Here is a 17351-nt window from a genome sequence, read left to right on the forward strand (position 1 = left end):
AAGTCAGGTTAACTTCAGAAAAGATGCCATTTATTTATGAATCAAATTTAATTTGTAGTTTGTTTACTAAAGATTTTTATGCAAACAAATACAAATAAACTGTCCTGGTTTATTAACATAATTTGAAAAACTAAATAAAGTCGTTAATGAATATTTTAGAAGGTTGAAAAGCCAACCCAAAACTTTAAATATAAATTAACTCAGGTTAGAGGGAGATGTTGTTACAGTGCCAGGAATTCAGCATGAGGAGGAAAAATAATTTTTGTACAGCAATGAAGAGATTTTAGCTGCATAAATGCTGTTGTTTGTTTCTTTCTTTGAAAAGGAGTGAGAAATCTCCTGAGGAGCAAAAAAAAACCCAAGCCTTGAAACCATAGTTTGTACTGTATACAGTCAAAAAAGCCAGGACAGCTCACCACAGCTGGGGTCTGTGCAGAAGAGTCAGTGCTGTCTGACCTGTTTTGTGCAGCTTCTAGTCCAGACCAATGAGGTGCAAATTATCTGCGCTTCAGAAGTATGCACCAGTGCTCTGCCTCAGCTATTATGCACTGACTACAATATTTGGGGTGCAGGTGTTATTTTTTTTCATGTAAGTGTCATGTTAATCATGAGAGTGGTGCCAACTCACCAAACCTTCATCATTCAAAAAGTTGCTATTTTAGGGAAGGGATGGCAGGTTTCATCTTTGTCCAGGAAGAGGCCTCTCCTGAGCCACAGGACCTCATTGCAGGAGCAATGCTGATGGGCTCCCAATAAAGGCACTTCAACCCCAGTGCATTTCTGGTCAATGTCATATCAGTAAGCAACAATACCTTTCTACCACCTCCTTTTGGTGGCAGAGAGGACCAAGAAATAGTGAGAAAGTCAAATCATCAGGCAGGACTGTGTAGGTAATGAGAAGGGGCATGTGTGAATGCTGATCGCTTAGGAAACAGTACTGGGATAGGAGAGAACATTTCTGCTACAAAATTTAAATTGAACTAAGATCAGATCATCCTGCTGGTATCTGGAAAGGAATACCTGCTACAGTAATTAAAAAGTGTTAAACAAGAACTTTAAAAACAAGATCTTTCACATGAATAGGAGATGCTCTTCTAGCCCTAACAAATGTCCATGGGTGGCATAGCAAGCATTTTGATTGGTAGTTCTTTATTTCAGCGTAACTTGGCATTGTAAGAAATTTTATATGTATCTAATATGAAATTCTGACCCTTAAGAAAAGTAGTAGTGTCATCCTAAACTAAACTTATAATCTTAGAAGATTTTATTATGTCTAATCCAGGCTCTTCATAGAGATGGTATCTTTGCTTCTTTTTTTACCTTCTATCTAAAATCCTTCTCTGAAGTGCTTTCAGTAATGGACTGATTCACATATTTTTGTTTCTTTCTGAAATATCTCAGACTTTGTTTCCAAAGTCAGGAGATATGTTCGAATTGCATTTTCTTCACACTCTCCTTCTTGATTCTTTTGTTTCTTTCAGCTTAACAATAAAGTTCTCATTAGTTCAGATCAACAGTTCACATTAGCCTATTATCCCATCACTAATAGCAAAGGCCTGGGGAAGAATTAGGCAGGGCAAGACTTTAGCAATGCTTTCCAAGACTAACCTCTCATTAAACAAGAGTCTTTTGAACATTAAACAATTTTCAATTCACCTACAATTTACTTGGTTATTTTAATACTTGTGACTGGAAATACCAAAATTATTTGCAGGAGCAAAATTTAATTTTGTTTTCTTTCTTCTATTTCAGATGTTCTACTTGCATGAGGAAGGTGCCATTAAATTCAAACCAAGATACCATAAGGTTAAGAGGTAAGGGTTTGAGAACTAATGCTTTTATCTTATTAAACTGTGCACTGAGATTAATGTTTAACATCTTATAGTTCTATGATTCATGTTTGATTATGACTCAATAATGACATTTGAATTATCCATACAGCTTGAAGCCCACTGTAAAAAAGAAGTAAAATACAATGAAATTAGAGACAAACAAGCAAAAAGCAACTCAGAGTGTTTTAGAGGTTCCCTTCTCATATTGTAATGTGCAGAAATACAGAGAATGGCACAGCAAGAAGACCAGTGGGTATTTTGGTTACTTCCTCGTACAACTAAGGAAACCACAAAACCACATCAATCTCTAGCTTGCTCAACCAGTTACAACATAAAACATTTCTGATTTTGTTTCTAGAACTCCAAACCACAAGAATAAAGAAAGTTTAGCTTATTTTCAGCAATGAATTTACATTGCTTTCTGAACCTCATTGACATTTAAAGTAAATGTCTCAGTGCAGCTCTAGGGTGTGACATGAAGCAAGCCATGCAAGCACTGGTACTGTGTGTGCCTCAAGAACTGTGAAAATTTAATTCTGACTATTTTCTAAAATTACTTCTGATTCCTGCAAGAATCAACATATCTCCTTGCCATGTTTTATGTCATGCTACAAAGGAAAAAGATGGTTATCAGTGCATTTAAATAATCAAGTTTTATTTTCCTGTATCAACTGCTTCACAAAGTAGACAGTGAGTAATACAAATTGGGGGAAAAGATTGTTCTCTGTTCTTGGCAGTTCTTAAGTGACTATGTATAGCAGGACTGATGACTACTGATCTGGAGATAATGTTGTTTTCTTTGCTTAAAAGGTGTACCATTACCTTATGCCTATGCTTCTTACCCAGTGGCATGCAGCAGATACAGCCAAGCATCCATCAATCCCACGGGTTTGGAATGCTGATGAGATAAGGAGGCAGGATCTCAGCCAATCACCTGAGAGGTCTCAAATTCAGTGGTTATGTTCAGCCAAGCCTCTGAATGACAGAAGGCATCCTGAGAGTTTTCTTAGCAGTGTCCACAAAGCCATCTCAAAGCAGCTATGCAAGATGTTCCAGGACTCTTTAGGATCCCTAGAGCAGGAGCAGTCACATGTCCCAGTCATTGGAGGACCATGGACTGAAAGCAAGGCTGACCCATTGAGAAAGTTTGCCCCTCCCCAGTACTGGTGATACAGACAATCCCTCCACGTTCAGCTATACTGGATATGCAAGCTGCCTAACAGCTGCAGCACAATCAGAAATCCAGGAACATAGGAACACAGGAAATGTTTTCTGCATCTAAAAAAGTCTGAACCTTGAAGCATAATTAAATCTTTCTGTAAATGGAAAGCCAAACAATGGCATTTTTCTTTGAAGCAGATCATAGTCAAATAGCTTTTAGTTTTAAGTATAGCAGTACTTTAAATCAATCACTGCAGCCTTTAAACTGAAAATAACCTAGAAACACCTCTGATTTTGACATCTGTAACAAAATTAATGCCTGGTTAGCATTCTTCCTGCCACAAATTCCATAAGTTCTTCTTTTTCCATCCAGCTATAAAAGCAAAAGTTATGTAGAAGTTAGCTCATTGCACAAAAACAGTAGTCTATTGACCCAATACATGTCAGGAACTGATTTCTTCTCCATGTATGAATCTTTTAGTGACATAATAAGCAGATTGAATGTATATTCCAGACAACTATATTACAACCAGTATTTTGTGTGGATTCATGATCTGGTAAAGAGGAATATGAGGAAAGTCACCATTATTTAGGATAGCCAAATCCGGGAAGACATCAAAGAATATCAGAAAGCCTTAATAATGGAAGATGACTAATTCTGAAATATCTAGGGCCTTCAATTTCTCCTATGGATCAGTAGGTACATGATGCAGCACAAAGAATCAGTTCTTAGGTTTGTTTGTTTACTTAGTAAGGGACTATCTGAAATGGTGGCAATCTGAAGAATGTCTATGACCTGTTTAAAAATATAATCTGGGCTAGTCCTCCATTTGGATGTGATTTCTAGGGAAACAGACAGACCTCATATGGCAGTCCTGCTACCCTATCACACTCACCTCTTAAACCGTTTTGTAAACTGTTTCATCTTCATTACTCATCTATGAGAAATATTTTTTGAAGTCTTCTATTAATCATCACTAGAGTAAATAAGAGCTTATTTTCTTCATTGTTCAAGAAAGAAAACATTTAAATCATTATGTCATATAACAAATTATCAAAATGTGTTAATCCATATTCTCATTCCTTACAGAAGCATTCAGATCATCTTCTATTGGCAAAACAACATCTTTCAAAGGACAAAGATCATTTTGGAAGACTAAAGCTTTCCTAGTCTAAGTGTCTAACTATAAAATATAATTGAGTACTCTATGATAAGTCAAAAACTAAAAGAAAATCCACTCTTCTATTTTCTGAGCAATTCCCTGGGAGCTCTCTGATACTATGTTCTAATTGAGTATTAAAGTCTACCATATCGATTGTAATCTGTGGAACTGTTTTGGCCCAGTAGCACTATACTTCTAACATTAATGGATAAGTCCTTGACTATTAACTTTACTATCAGTATGTTATTTAAAATTAAATACAAAAAACACGAAGGAGAAAACTTAAATGCCCCAAACATATTTAAAAATCTACTTCATAAAATATTGACCTTCACAAAACTAAAATTAGGTTTATTTCCAAGGACTTTATATTTTGATTTCTAAGAGCTTATGCAGTATTTTATGAACTAAAATAAACCCATTTGATGTCATGAATGTAGTTTTCTGATTAGTTTTTTGTTTGCTTTTTTTTTATTTGTTTTAATCAAGCAGAATTGATGATTTAATTGGCATATGAGTCTATTTCTGAGCTTTCTTGTTAGAAACAACTCTGGAACTCTGTGATGAGGAGTGCTATTCAAGAAACACGTGACAGGCATTTAGCTTTCTAAAATGTGCAGCATGGGAGATGAACCAAGGCAGGGTAATTGCAATGCTTCCCAGGCCTTTTCATTTGAAGACTTCCAATGCCTGTTGTGGCAAATCTCAGCTTGGCAATTTTCCATTTCTGGAATAACTGCCTCATCTTTCTTCATTGGACATGCTGCCTTCCCTTTATTTCTACTGTAAGCCTGGCTCTGAAGCTCCTCAGATTTACTTTCTTTACCTTGTTTCTTATGCTATTAATATTCATAGGTCCATGCCACTTAGGTATCTGATGTATATTTCTTAAAGGGGAAAAATATGCCATTTAAAGACTTTTATTTTAGCATGCCTTTGCTTTAATCTGCTTGATATTAGACCTCTAGATGGCTTTTCTCTGATGGGAAAGTGCTCAAATGCAAATTTACCAGTGCCTTTGTCCCTGACCATGGTGAAGCAGAGGCACCCTGGGCTGTCACACCTGGCTCTTGGCATGGCAGAAATCTGTGTGCTTCCATTGGTCTCAGAGGACTCTACTGCCCTCTCAAGCTTCCTGAAGCTCTATCTGCTACTTCTTCATAGAAAGGGAACCACTGTGGGTCACTGACCCATGGTTACAGGCTGTACATACTCTCCTTTCCTCAGGATACCAGCAAGCACGGGTTTTTCAGATATCTGTCTCTTTACAAGCTCTTCTTTCCACTTCCTTCCTCAAGGACATGATAGCAGCAATATTTGTGCAGATGCCAGAAAATTTAGCTGGTGCAGCCAGCGTGCAGACTTCTGTGATGAAATAACTGAAAGCATATTCTAAATTTCCACATTCCCATTTTGTTGCCACTCTTGAGCACATTTTTAGTTTGAGCTCTTCCTGCATGTGCCTTTCTTGCCTAACTAGAGCCTTTTTTGACATCTACAATTATTGCTGTTCTTCTCTCTTATATAAATTACTGATGTCCCACCATTTACCTCCCATAATCTCTAATTGTGTTGGAAAGCTGACTCTCAACATCTTCACCAGGTGATCCTTTGTCTTCTGAGTCCACTTGTTACAATCAGTTTCTCTGGCACAGCTACTTATTTAGCATATCCATTTTAGTGCTCAGATAAATCTATTTACTTGTTAATAAGTCTCATTCCTTCTACTTCCCAGCTCAGACAGGCACTGTGTATTTTTCAGTGCCAATGTGTGTCTCAAAAAAATTAACCCATTGACTTAAGATAATGTGAAATTAAAGTACTGACTTGGTTACTCTTCACATTCTATAAAAAGAATGCATAAATCTGTCCTTCCAGCTCAGTTTCCTTGCAGCCAATCAGCATTATTCAGCATCTCAGAGCCGTTTGGAAAAGAGATTGTGCCTGTTCCCTTCTACCCAGATATTTAATTAAATTCAAAAAGAAATAAACATATTTAATTGAATTCAATCTCCCTCATCAAATATCAGCTATACTAAAAATTTTTGTATGGCTGTGTATTGCCTAATGCTTAGCAAGCTTCTTGTGCAGCCCAACAGAGCTGTCATATGGCCATGGAATGAGTTGGAGTTCTATTTCTCATCTCCTGGGCCAATTTCTTGCACAATCTGGGAGAGATTCTAATCTCAATTTATGCTAGAACCAATTATAACACTCTGGATATTTTCCAGGACAAGATCAGATTTTGACTCATTCTTTTATGTTTTGTGGTTTTTTTATTCCTCCTTTCCTTTTCATTACAAAATTTTGTGTCATAGAAGTAAGTTATAAAATTTGATTTCCAACTAATGTGTTTGGAAAATCTTACTCAAAGCAAAGTTAGTTCTTAAATAATTTGGTATGCAAACTTTTATTCTATGTGCTTTGAATACCCACATTGCTAACCACAAAAGCCAGGCTAAATATATGTTAATTTGTAGACAACTTAAATTTTATTTTAGTTACCAACACAAATAAGTGATTTCCGCTATGCCATAAGCAGCATGCTATAAAAATTGGGGTGTGTGGATTTTATACAACCCCCTCCTTTTCTGTATGCTATGCATGACTTACCAGTGGAAAAAAACCCACATAAATTATTATCCAACAACACTTAGAAAATATTTTTATATATATGTAAGCTCATCTATTGTGCAACTTACTGCTTGATTAATAAAATCAATTTTACTTTTTCCCAAGAAGGGGGATAACTTGACTTAAGTCCCTAAGGGTGTAAGTCTTTGTGGGAACCATTTTGAACATTTTGGTCAACAAATCCAGCTTCCTGCATTCAGGAATTATGACTTCAGGCATTATGATGCTCATGAAAACCTTTCCTTCCCAAGGTACTCACTAGGCCTTCCTATCAACTAAGTCCATTCATCTTTTACTTTAAAAGCTTGTTTATCATTTAATAAGGAAATAGACTTTTAAATAATAGTTCTGAACAGGGTTCATTTTCCCTTGTCACTTAGGAACAAAAGTAGGAATTAGAATTGGCTTGGTTGTAAGATTTCATGTTGTTCTTTAACCAGCCTTTTCAAAGCAGAAGCTACTGCTGGCAATCTGATTAATGTAATATATGGAATACCTCCCATTCACTCCCCAGTTTCCAAGAATTGTTTGGATTTTGTTTTCCAAAATAAAAAAGAACTGCAGCAATTCACACTCTTGTTCATTTCCACACACAGAGAAGCCAAAAAACAAGCTAAATAAAACCTTCCTAAATTGGACCAATATTATTCCCATTTACACCCTAAAAGTCAACATGAATGAAGCAGGAAGCAGAAAATAAACCACTAACAGTAATCATTCTAAGTGAGTAATCTGTTTACTTTAGTTTTCTATATCCACCCATTTTCCTTGGTTTTCATCTGCTTCCACTTGGTATCCAATTTATGGCATGAACACACACAATTCTGCCTACTACATCCAGACTTCACAGCATCAGCTGATCCTCCCAGTACTTGTCATGCAAAACAGCACAAAACGTCTAGAACAGACCATTAGTTGCACCTGCAATTCCCTTTTAACCCACAGTATGTCTTGCTAAGTCAGTGAGCACTTGTGAAATGCCATTTTTCCATGGGAGAGAGTATTTTGCAAAGACAGCAGGGAAGAAAGATGAGTGATATTTTTCAAGAGATGAACATAGGCCTCCCAAACAATAAAAGAATTATGTTATCCTAGATTAAATAATCTTACAGTGCTCTGCTTAGTGAATTAGCTCTTTCTAGAGTGTTTTGTGGAATGTATTATTTTACTGCTACAATACTTAGGTTAGGGAGCAAAATCACAATTCTTCTTTCCTTGAAATGAAAAACCAAATAGCAACCATTTCAATGTAATTATTCAATGTTCAAAATGTTCAATCTAGCTACTCAAAGAGCCCCAGGGTCTCTGCACCTTGGAGAGGGGTACAGCCAGGCTCCCAGAACTGAGTGGGAATCTGTGATTCCTGTGTACACCACTGGGCAAAGTGGAAGGGAGTAGCAATATGTGTTGAAAATTGAAATAGTCTCACTAGAAAAGCAGGGGCCTTGTTCAGGCTGGTCAAATATTTACTATCAAAGCTGTTCTTCAATGACAGATTACTCTAATTAACTGGTTGGTTGGTTTGGTGGTTTGGTGGGTTTTTTTCTTAAATTTCTGTCTTACCTTTGGAAAACTGAGTTTTTATTACTTAAAAAAAAAGCCCAAACAAACTTTTGAACATAGGAGGTTTGAAGTAAAAACTGAAAACCATCCAAAATTTTTGCTGTGAAAATAAAGACCTTTTTTGTTCATGTCCATTCCTTACCTCTTTTACTACTCCATGCCCAGTTTTAGAGTTAATAACAAATAGAAATCTTTGTTTAAAAATTAGTTCTTGTTGAAAATTGGTCTGTCCACAAGCAGAGACTATCTAATAAATATTTTCCTTCTACTTTTTTATTATTTTTAACAATTTGCAGTGAAGTTCTCATTTATTGAGCAAACAGTGCAAATATTGAGCAAATATTGAACAAATATGTTTTATTAATTGAAAACAGATAATGAGCTTTGCCTCTTTAGCATGAGAGTGTATCAATGTGCTTCCTTGAAAATTAATCAATTATATTATGGAGACCAGAATCCAGCCAATCACAGTCTTCAGTGAAAGACTATCATTTTAAGGGAGTCTAGGACCCCAGGCATGAGAATAGATAGCAAATACCTGAAAGCCACAGGCTAGGAGACTGACCATTGCTGCAGCTTTCTGAACATACAGAATGGGGAAAACTCTGTTGAAGCTGTGGGTGAGGATTTGGCAGTGCTTGGAAAGTGAAATGATCAGACCTGATCAGCGAGTTTTAGTAATAGCTTAGAGTATCTTAGACTTGTTTGTAAAAAGAGTGTACTGCAGCAGCACTGGCTTTACTTCATGGCCTAGGTAAATCAGACCCATGAATGTCTTGCATGACAGGAATGCAACAAAACAGCCAAAGCAGACCTTCTGTTCTTCATCTTGGGTATATATTTTACCGAAAAGAAATATTTATTCAACATTTGAGAAAAGAACAGAGCAAAACTTTAAAGATAGATTAAGTACCTTGGGTTGTTTGGGTTGTTCCAGAAACAAAGAAGTAAAAAAATCTAGAAAAGGTGGGTTTTGGAGTTTTGTTGGTTTTTTTACCCCAGGTGAAACTCCAGTGTATGTCAGTGAGACTTTTGGTGTAAAAATATTTCAAGATTTAGCCCATGTTACATTGTAAAACTGAATTTTCTCTCATAGCAATGAAGTGTGTTTAATGTAGCGTAATTTGGGAAGGAAGAACTTCCCAAAGGAAAGGAAGGAGTTATCGCTACATATTTGTAAACATGAAGCAAATTAAATTTGTATAGAAATATTTATTTATTTGATTGATAGAAAGTGAGGATGTTTCTACATACTGCATCTATGTGAATTTTTTCAACATCTGACTGACAAGAAAATGTTCTAATAGCTACTGCTCTTAGTAAACCCACATTTAATGCTTTCAAATACTGAAAAATCAAAATTAATTTTAAATGAAACGTGTTTGTGTACAGGTATGCATATATGTACCATATAAATTAGTTTTGAAACATTTACTTCAAGGCTTACAGTAAAATATTTTAAGATACCACTGTTTAAATTAGAACTTCTTTTAAATGCAGATATTTCAATGTGATGTAACTAAACCAATCCCTGCTTTTTTAACTCACATTCTGTTAAAAAAAAAAAAAGGTTTTTCTCTTCCTGGAAATCATTATACACTTTTGTTGTGAAGCATCAAAGTGTATTCTATCTTGAAAAACTTTTATAAAGAGTAAGAAATATGATCAGCAAAAATAAAGCAGCAGACTAAAATATAATAGTGAAAATATTCTGTATTATGTGTGAAATAAGGAGCTATGCTAATGCATACTAACACGATGTGAGTTTAGTCAGGCCTTCCTTTAACCAGTTTGAAAATACTTATCACTATATGTAAGTACACATAATGTCCATATGCAAATTCTTGTGTTATAAAGGTTCAATTCTCCATTCTGTAATTGGCTCTGGCTGCCAAGCAATATGCTAACAATGAATTTCATCTGCTTTTATAGCACATCTGTTAGTAGTGGATGACAGTCAATTGGCAGAACTGATATTCCAAGCACTGGCACAAAATCAACTTCTTTTCCCCCTTGATTTTATTAATTTCCTGCTGGTTGAACTTCCCAGCCTCCCAAAAATGGTATCAGTTCATACTGACCTTCACAACAGAGTAACATTACTGTAGTTTAGAGGATGAATGTATTTTGAAATGAACTAACAGGATTTGTTTGAAAGGGAATGAACAGATTACTTATTACAGTCTGGAAATGTTCAGGTCTTTAAATGAGGCTATATCTGCTGATGTGCAGCACTACTCAATTCAGATGCAAAACCTGCTTAAAGGAAAAAAAATCAGGGACAGGGTGAAGAGGTCAATGTATATTTCCACCCCTAATAAAATACATAAAAAAGCACATGGAAAATAGGGAAGCTTCACTAAAGGCAAGTCATGACAGAGTAATTTAGTGACCCTTCTATGATGGATTTACAGCAGTGGTGGATGAGGAGAGAAAGACTGACATCATCTACCTATCAAAAAGCACTTGACACTGTCCTGCACAACATCCTTGTCTCTAAACTGAGAGGCGTGGGTTGGATAGATGCAGCACTCAGTGGATAAGGAAATGGGTGGTCACACTCAAACAGTTGTGGTTAGTGGCTTGATGTCCAAGTAGAATCAGTGAGTACTGGCATTCTTTAGGGTTTGCTATTGGGACAAAATTATAATTTTTAAGAAAATAGTATAATTTTGTAAATCCTGAGGACCTAACTCATATCTATGCAAACATCTAGCAATATTTCAATTTCCTTTCCTTTCTGAAGACAAGCTTGGAAGCAGCTTTTTCAAGAGTCAGGTAAAAACTTACTATGTTTTGTTGGTTTTTTTTACTTAAGAGGATATGGTTCGTATGAGGGATGCCAAACGAAATGCAGTTGTATAGCAAAAATATGGATGTAAATAAAGCCTAGGATTTCTTGGAAATAAGCAGATTACATAATTATCAACAAAGCTTGCAAAGTGTTCACTTCAAAAAGCTTCATAAGAAATTGAACACATGCTGTATCCGGTGCTACTCGTTATTTCTCCATGTTTTACTGATTTAAAAATATATCACACAAAGAACAATGCAAAGAAACCCCAAACAATAAAAAAAACCCAAACAGACAAAAAACAAAAGCTACTGCTCTTTTTTCTTTTAACATTGTCCAAAAAATAAAGAGTTTTACTTCAAAAGGCTTTTTATTTCTCTGTAGAACAAGGTGTTAATCGCCTTGTTACACTCCAAGGTGGGATAAAGAAAACCTCACTGGGCATATTTCTTCTTCTGCAACACATGCATATAAACAATTGCTTCTGGCATGGAAGTTCATTGGAGGGTAAATCAAAATAGAAGTTCACTATTAACATTTGGTTTGTTTCTGTTATGATCAAACCAAACTAATTTGCAAGTTTTTTCTTTTATGAATCTGTATGCCCTGAAACACTGGAGCCACAGAAGGAGGGGTCACACTGGCTTCTTCACAAAACACCACTAAGTGATGCCTTTCCTTCCCCATCATCTGATTGAGATTGTGGCCTTATATGCAAGGCCTTAGACAATGTCAAACAGAATATTAAAATCTAATATTTTCTTTTGACATGTGTTTTCAGATCTCAGGCATTTTTCCCACATTTGTTCCAGTGCTATAAGTGAAATAATTTCATGCTACATAAATATGCTGACTTTAGTGTAAATTCAGATATTCATATGAAAATATTTTAAGATTAGCTTGAAATGGCTTCTAAGTACTTCTAAAATAAACCTATGACAGAGTAATAGCTGTACTATCTGTAATAGTAAATCTACTACTAACAGATCATAGAACCTGTACTCTGCTGGGGAAGTATGACTTGGCCTGACTTACCCTCATTTTTGAGCATGTTCTAATAACATTTGAGCTGAAGTGAGTTGCAGAACACCCTAACCCAAACAGGTTTAACAGATGGTACAATGATGACCTCACACTGTGGTCTAGACAGGCTAACAAAATGACTGCAAAACAGAAAGAAGCCTCCAGAGCAAGATAAAATACAGTCTTTGGTGAAGATGAACAGTGGAACTTTAGGGTATATAAGAAATTTATACATTAAATTTAAGTATGTTTTATAGAATAATAGTTTTTCTTGAGATGTGATGAGACCACATTGATGACCTCTGTTGGAAAAAACAGAGGTTTGAACAGATTTTCAAATTTACTACCTACACAAACTCTGGATCTCCTCCACAGCCCATAAGTCCAGCAAAGGCAAGCCAAAGATAACTACTGACTTTAAATCTACTCTAAGTACTTTCCTTTGCAAGGATATTTTCCAAAACTGTTTTTTTCCCTAAGCAGCAAAATCATGGATAGAAATGACTGGCATGAAACATGGTGATTTTTTTTTCTTTCTATGATAACTTTTTCCTTTAAAACTTTTATTTTAACAGTTAATCATCAAAAAATTGTCTATTTCTAAATTGAAAGTTTCTAATTTTGTACCTTTAATTCAATTAATTTTGAAGTAAGAAGAAAAGTATTTTTGATTGCTTCCTGGTGCCTAGCTCGTGGCCTGAGAGGCAACTCACAGAGAGGTGCAGTTAGTGGACAGATTACAGGGTGCAGAAAATGTAGAAAAGGCCATGGTTGTGACTGATTACAGGTGTTTTCATATGAACTTCATCTTGACAAATGGATGAATATGTATTTTTGTACTAATTTGAAGGAGCTTCAAGTCACAGTCTTATTTTAAAGAGAAGATGGCTCAAAGAATTCCTCTTTTTTATGTGTATGTATTTAAGCACAAAAGACACTTTGTGAACAAGCAGAATAACAACTTTTTATGACTACAAGCTTGTTAGCTAGGAATAAGCTAAGGAGAGTGATGAACAAGCTATGCAGCTCTCACCTTGTGACATCTAATAAAATCTTCAAATATAACCACAATGGCATTCAAACAAGTTTAAAGAGAACTATTTTCTATTGCACTCCTATCCTGTACTTTTTCTAAATTTCCCTATACCCAGAAAGGGTCCAATTTCACAGCAGTAGTGTCTGGCAGTGTGGTGAGCTGTGCTCATTTCCATCACCTGAAATGGGTGTGAAGGAGACACTACACCAAGCATAACCAGCTCAAAAGTTCTCCCTCAGTTCGTGAAAGTGAACTAAGGCTTTGTGGCACATAGACAAGCAGTACTACATAGTGAGGCCAAATATGCAGAGTCTGATTCCAGTAGAGTTAACTTGGTCATATTTTGAACATCTGTGAAGTCTAATGTGAATTGAATGTTAAGTAAATCAACTTATTTTATTAGTAGAGCACAGCATATTGCCATTTATTTCAACTCAACCTCTTTTCCACATCACATGCCTTTTCATACATACCTGAAAGATGCTATTTCTGGAATAATTTCCAAGGCTTTTGCTATGTTTATGGAACTGGTTCTAGTATTTTCTCAGAAAATCTGGGTAGTTACACCATGTGTGCAAAGCTTTCACAGCAGAGAAAAAACTATGAAATCAACAAGAGTGAAACAACACAGAGATGACTCTGCTCAAGTTTAAAATTCCTACTTTAGCCTGTACTGGGGAGTCTTTTGGGTTGGAAGACAGATGCTGAAAAATAACAGTTGAAGTCAAACAATTAAAGTACAAACAGACAAGTTAGTGAGCATTTGTTACTGCAGAGCTGAATGTTGCCTAGTGTGCATCTCAGAAATAATTTTGGGAAGAAATGTAGGAGCTAGGGAACAAGAAACATTTTCTGACTGTTACCGATGTTAAAAAATGGGCAGCTACTTGAAAATGCTCAGTGGCTTGGAACATCAGCCCAAGCACTGGGGAATGATTTTGTGGAAAAGTTTGTAGCCAAAATCATCCAGTGCACATCCATGCTTCCAAATCAGATCTTCCAAAGGCACGCTAGGTTACTGTGTAACCTGCAGATAGGACACATAAGCACACACAAGGACTTGGGTTTTTGCTGACAGTCTGTCTCCTTAGACCTAAGTCTTCCAAAGTCTCATTAGGACACCAGTCTTTGGAAGGATTACAAACACAGCATAATTTACACTACCAGCACACTTTACCACAGGGCTATGATCTGCACCTAGAGCTAGAGGGACAGTGAATGTATCTGAGCTAAATTGTACCTTAAGGCAAATACTCTGTTGATTCTACCGTCCTTCCTGTTACATCTTGTGATGTTTTTCTGTACTCATCTACTCATCCCATAAGACATCCATGTGAGCAGCTCTGTGGTTTTATTTTTATGTTTAAATCCAGTTGCTGTAATCAGCTTTTTTGAAACATAAAATGCAGTTGTTGTGACCATACTAAAGTACAGCTTTTCAGGCTCAGCCTGTAACTCTGCTGTTAGAGGTTTAAAACTCAATGTAGAGAAAGTCTATAATGAAAGTGAAGCTCTCTTTCATTTTCTATGATTCAGCATAGCTGTACTTGAGAATTACCCAGTTTTGCTTCCCGTGCTGTGACATTTGAGACCTGCCCTCCAAGTGCTGGTGGAAGGCTATGGACTTGCCAGCTCAACATTTTAGATGGTATCACAGTCATGGAAAACCTCTGCCTCAGTGCTGGCTTGGAGGCAAAGATACACCAAGTAAGTATGTGGAGTGGCTTTTAAGGACTCTGCTCATGAACCTCATCAAAATCACGTTAATTTCAGAGGCAACATGATTGTATCATTATCTCAGTGGACTTCAGATTAATTGACAAAGGCATTCTTCTTGTTTAAAGTCTTATTGAAAATATTAAGACTGATGGTGTAAGGAGGTACTAAATGCAGACACAGAATCTTTTGAAATCAGTAAGCTGACTTCTGACCACTAGTTGTACTATGTTACTACTTAAATGAAGACACAGAAGTAAGTGTTTTGTCCCTTAAATGAGAACATCCTCAGTAAATTTTGCTGTAAGAATAACACTAAGAATTATATAGGAATGATCTTTTTAACAGTTTGTTTCTAAAGGATATTAAATTGAAGGTCCCTCAGTTTAGTAGCTATCTCTCAATGGTATTTCCTGCATTAAAAGTCCCTGTGCCTAGCCTTTCATCCTTCTGTTCCAAAAATCAGAAAAACAAAACAAGCTTTGCAGGAAACCAAATTCTGGAATAGCTCTAGATGTGACACCTAGGAAATCAGCCAGTCTGATTCCAACCCCTGTGAAAAAAGACACTTCAGCCTACCAATGAAAAGAACAAAGGCTTTGTTTATCTTCCCAGGGAGTGCTGATATGCATCTTGAATATGTCTAATTGCATCAATATTCTGTCAAAGTGAATCCCTTAGTAGTAGCTGCTGAAACAGTGACAAACCACCAGTTGCTAATGATGTTTTTTTAAAACTGCTTTAGAAGTGACAAGGCAAATGTCTGATAGCAATTTTCAAATTAGATCAGATTTTTCAACTGGTGATTGTCAGGTCTTTCTCCTGTGCAGACGCAGTTAAGGCCTTCTATTCATCAGATACTATTCTTTTAGTCATCTTAGAATAGCATTCTGATTGCTTCTGACAGATCACCTGTTTGCTTGGATTGGGGGAATTCAAGTTTCTTTTTCCCACTTGCTTTAGGCCTTACAGCAGGAAAGACTTCAGTCATAAGTTTGCTATTTCTTGGTACATCTGGACAATGCATTATTGAATTCAAAACCTAAATTAAAAATAAGGGGGGAGAGGGGTGACATTCAGTTTAAATGAAATGCAAATTTTTGTACTTAAAAGAAAAATAAAATTAGTTCCTCTTAATGCAAAATGTTTTCTTTAGCCTAAATGTTTCACTTTATACATATCTTGTCCTGTAAATTTTTTAAATGAGAAATTTATTTTCAAAATAAAAACTGAATGTTTTGATTTGGAAATATCAAAATAGGCTCTAAATTTGGCTAAAAAATATTTTCTCTTTGTGGTGTAATTTATACCCTATATCTAAATTCTGTGTTCTATTTTATCTCATCTTTTGTTTTCACTTTATGTGATATGATTATCATTCAGACTTACCTATACAAAAATAACTGAATTTTTGAAGCTCAATTTGTTTTATGTAATGTTTTTTAACTTTTAATGTTTTATTACTTTTTTCTGTGTATATTATAAATCTAGATGGTGTTAAGCAATATTTGGACTGACAGAATTTCAAAATACTGCCTTATTTATTTGAAAGAATTAATAATTGAAGGAAAGAGCTCACCTGTGTGTAAGATCATGCTTCTCCTTTTTGCTTTTACTAATATAACTAATACTTCCATATGAAAGCTACAGAGTTAGAATGCTTCTGATTTGCTTTTAAACTGCAGTGGTTTAGTTTTAGATGGCAGTCTAAACTCTAGGCTCTGTATACTTCTCTCTTTGCTTATATATAGCTATGATTTAAGAAATACTAGGGAATCTGAATATTAAAAATAAGATACCTTACTTGGACTTAGTTCAAAGTATTTAAGGTCATCTTTCATCTGAAAAATCCTTTAGGTATGTTATGCATACATAGAGAGGCATAACAAACACTTGGGGTTTTGTATAGAACTGCTTTGTCAGACAGAAACTAGTGTTATCAGACTAAAAAATTGTGCTGTGAACTCTAGTATTGAAGCAGCCAGTGAACCTCCCAATGTGTGTCTCTTGGCTGACTGACTTTGGCTTTAAGAAAGATACAACTTCAAAATAAGGCTTTTCTTGTGACCAATATATTCATCAGGTTTCAGTCCTGTGTGGCTTATACAGGATTATCTGGAGGCTTATAAGGGGTGATCTCTTGCTGTAGCATTTCTTTGACTGATCTTGCAAGGTCTTTCTTCTCCTCTCTCCCTCTGGCTCCCTATTTTTATGAAGCTGGTAGGAACGTAACTATTGTTGAAAACTCTCAGCCTGTGTCAAATCTGGTTGAACCAGTTGGCCCATTTTCACAAGCCCTTGCAGAGTAGGAGACACTCAGATGCAAACAGAGACTGTACAACAGAATGTTTCTTGCACTGGAAATCAGTTAAATCAACAATAACCAAAAACTTTATTTCTTAAAATCCTGTAAATCCTGTAAAATTTAT

The 17351-nt window shown here is 35.8% G+C and overlaps 1 protein-coding gene across 4 annotated transcripts in view; it reads left to right on the top strand.

Moving 5' to 3' along the window:
* Nucleotides 1–1788: 1788 nt before the first annotated feature.
* LOC118688650 (neurabin-1-like) overlaps nucleotides 1789–17351 on the top strand; it is a 60885-nt gene continuing 45322 nt past the window's right edge. For 2 of the 4 annotated variants that reach the window (XM_036386348.2, XM_054515355.1), the window contains exon 1: nucleotides 1795–1814. The gene's annotated coding sequence lies outside the window, so the exon portion shown is untranslated. Of the gene's footprint in view, nucleotides 1815–17351 lie in introns of all 4 variants that reach the window. The other 2 variants (XM_036386349.2, XR_008508485.1) reach the window with 2 other exon arrangements.

The sequence above is a fragment of the Molothrus ater genome, chromosome 7 (assembly GCF_012460135.2).
Source record: "Molothrus ater isolate BHLD 08-10-18 breed brown headed cowbird chromosome 7, BPBGC_Mater_1.1, whole genome shotgun sequence".
NCBI classification, from domain to species: domain Eukaryota; kingdom Metazoa; phylum Chordata; class Aves; order Passeriformes; family Icteridae; genus Molothrus; species Molothrus ater.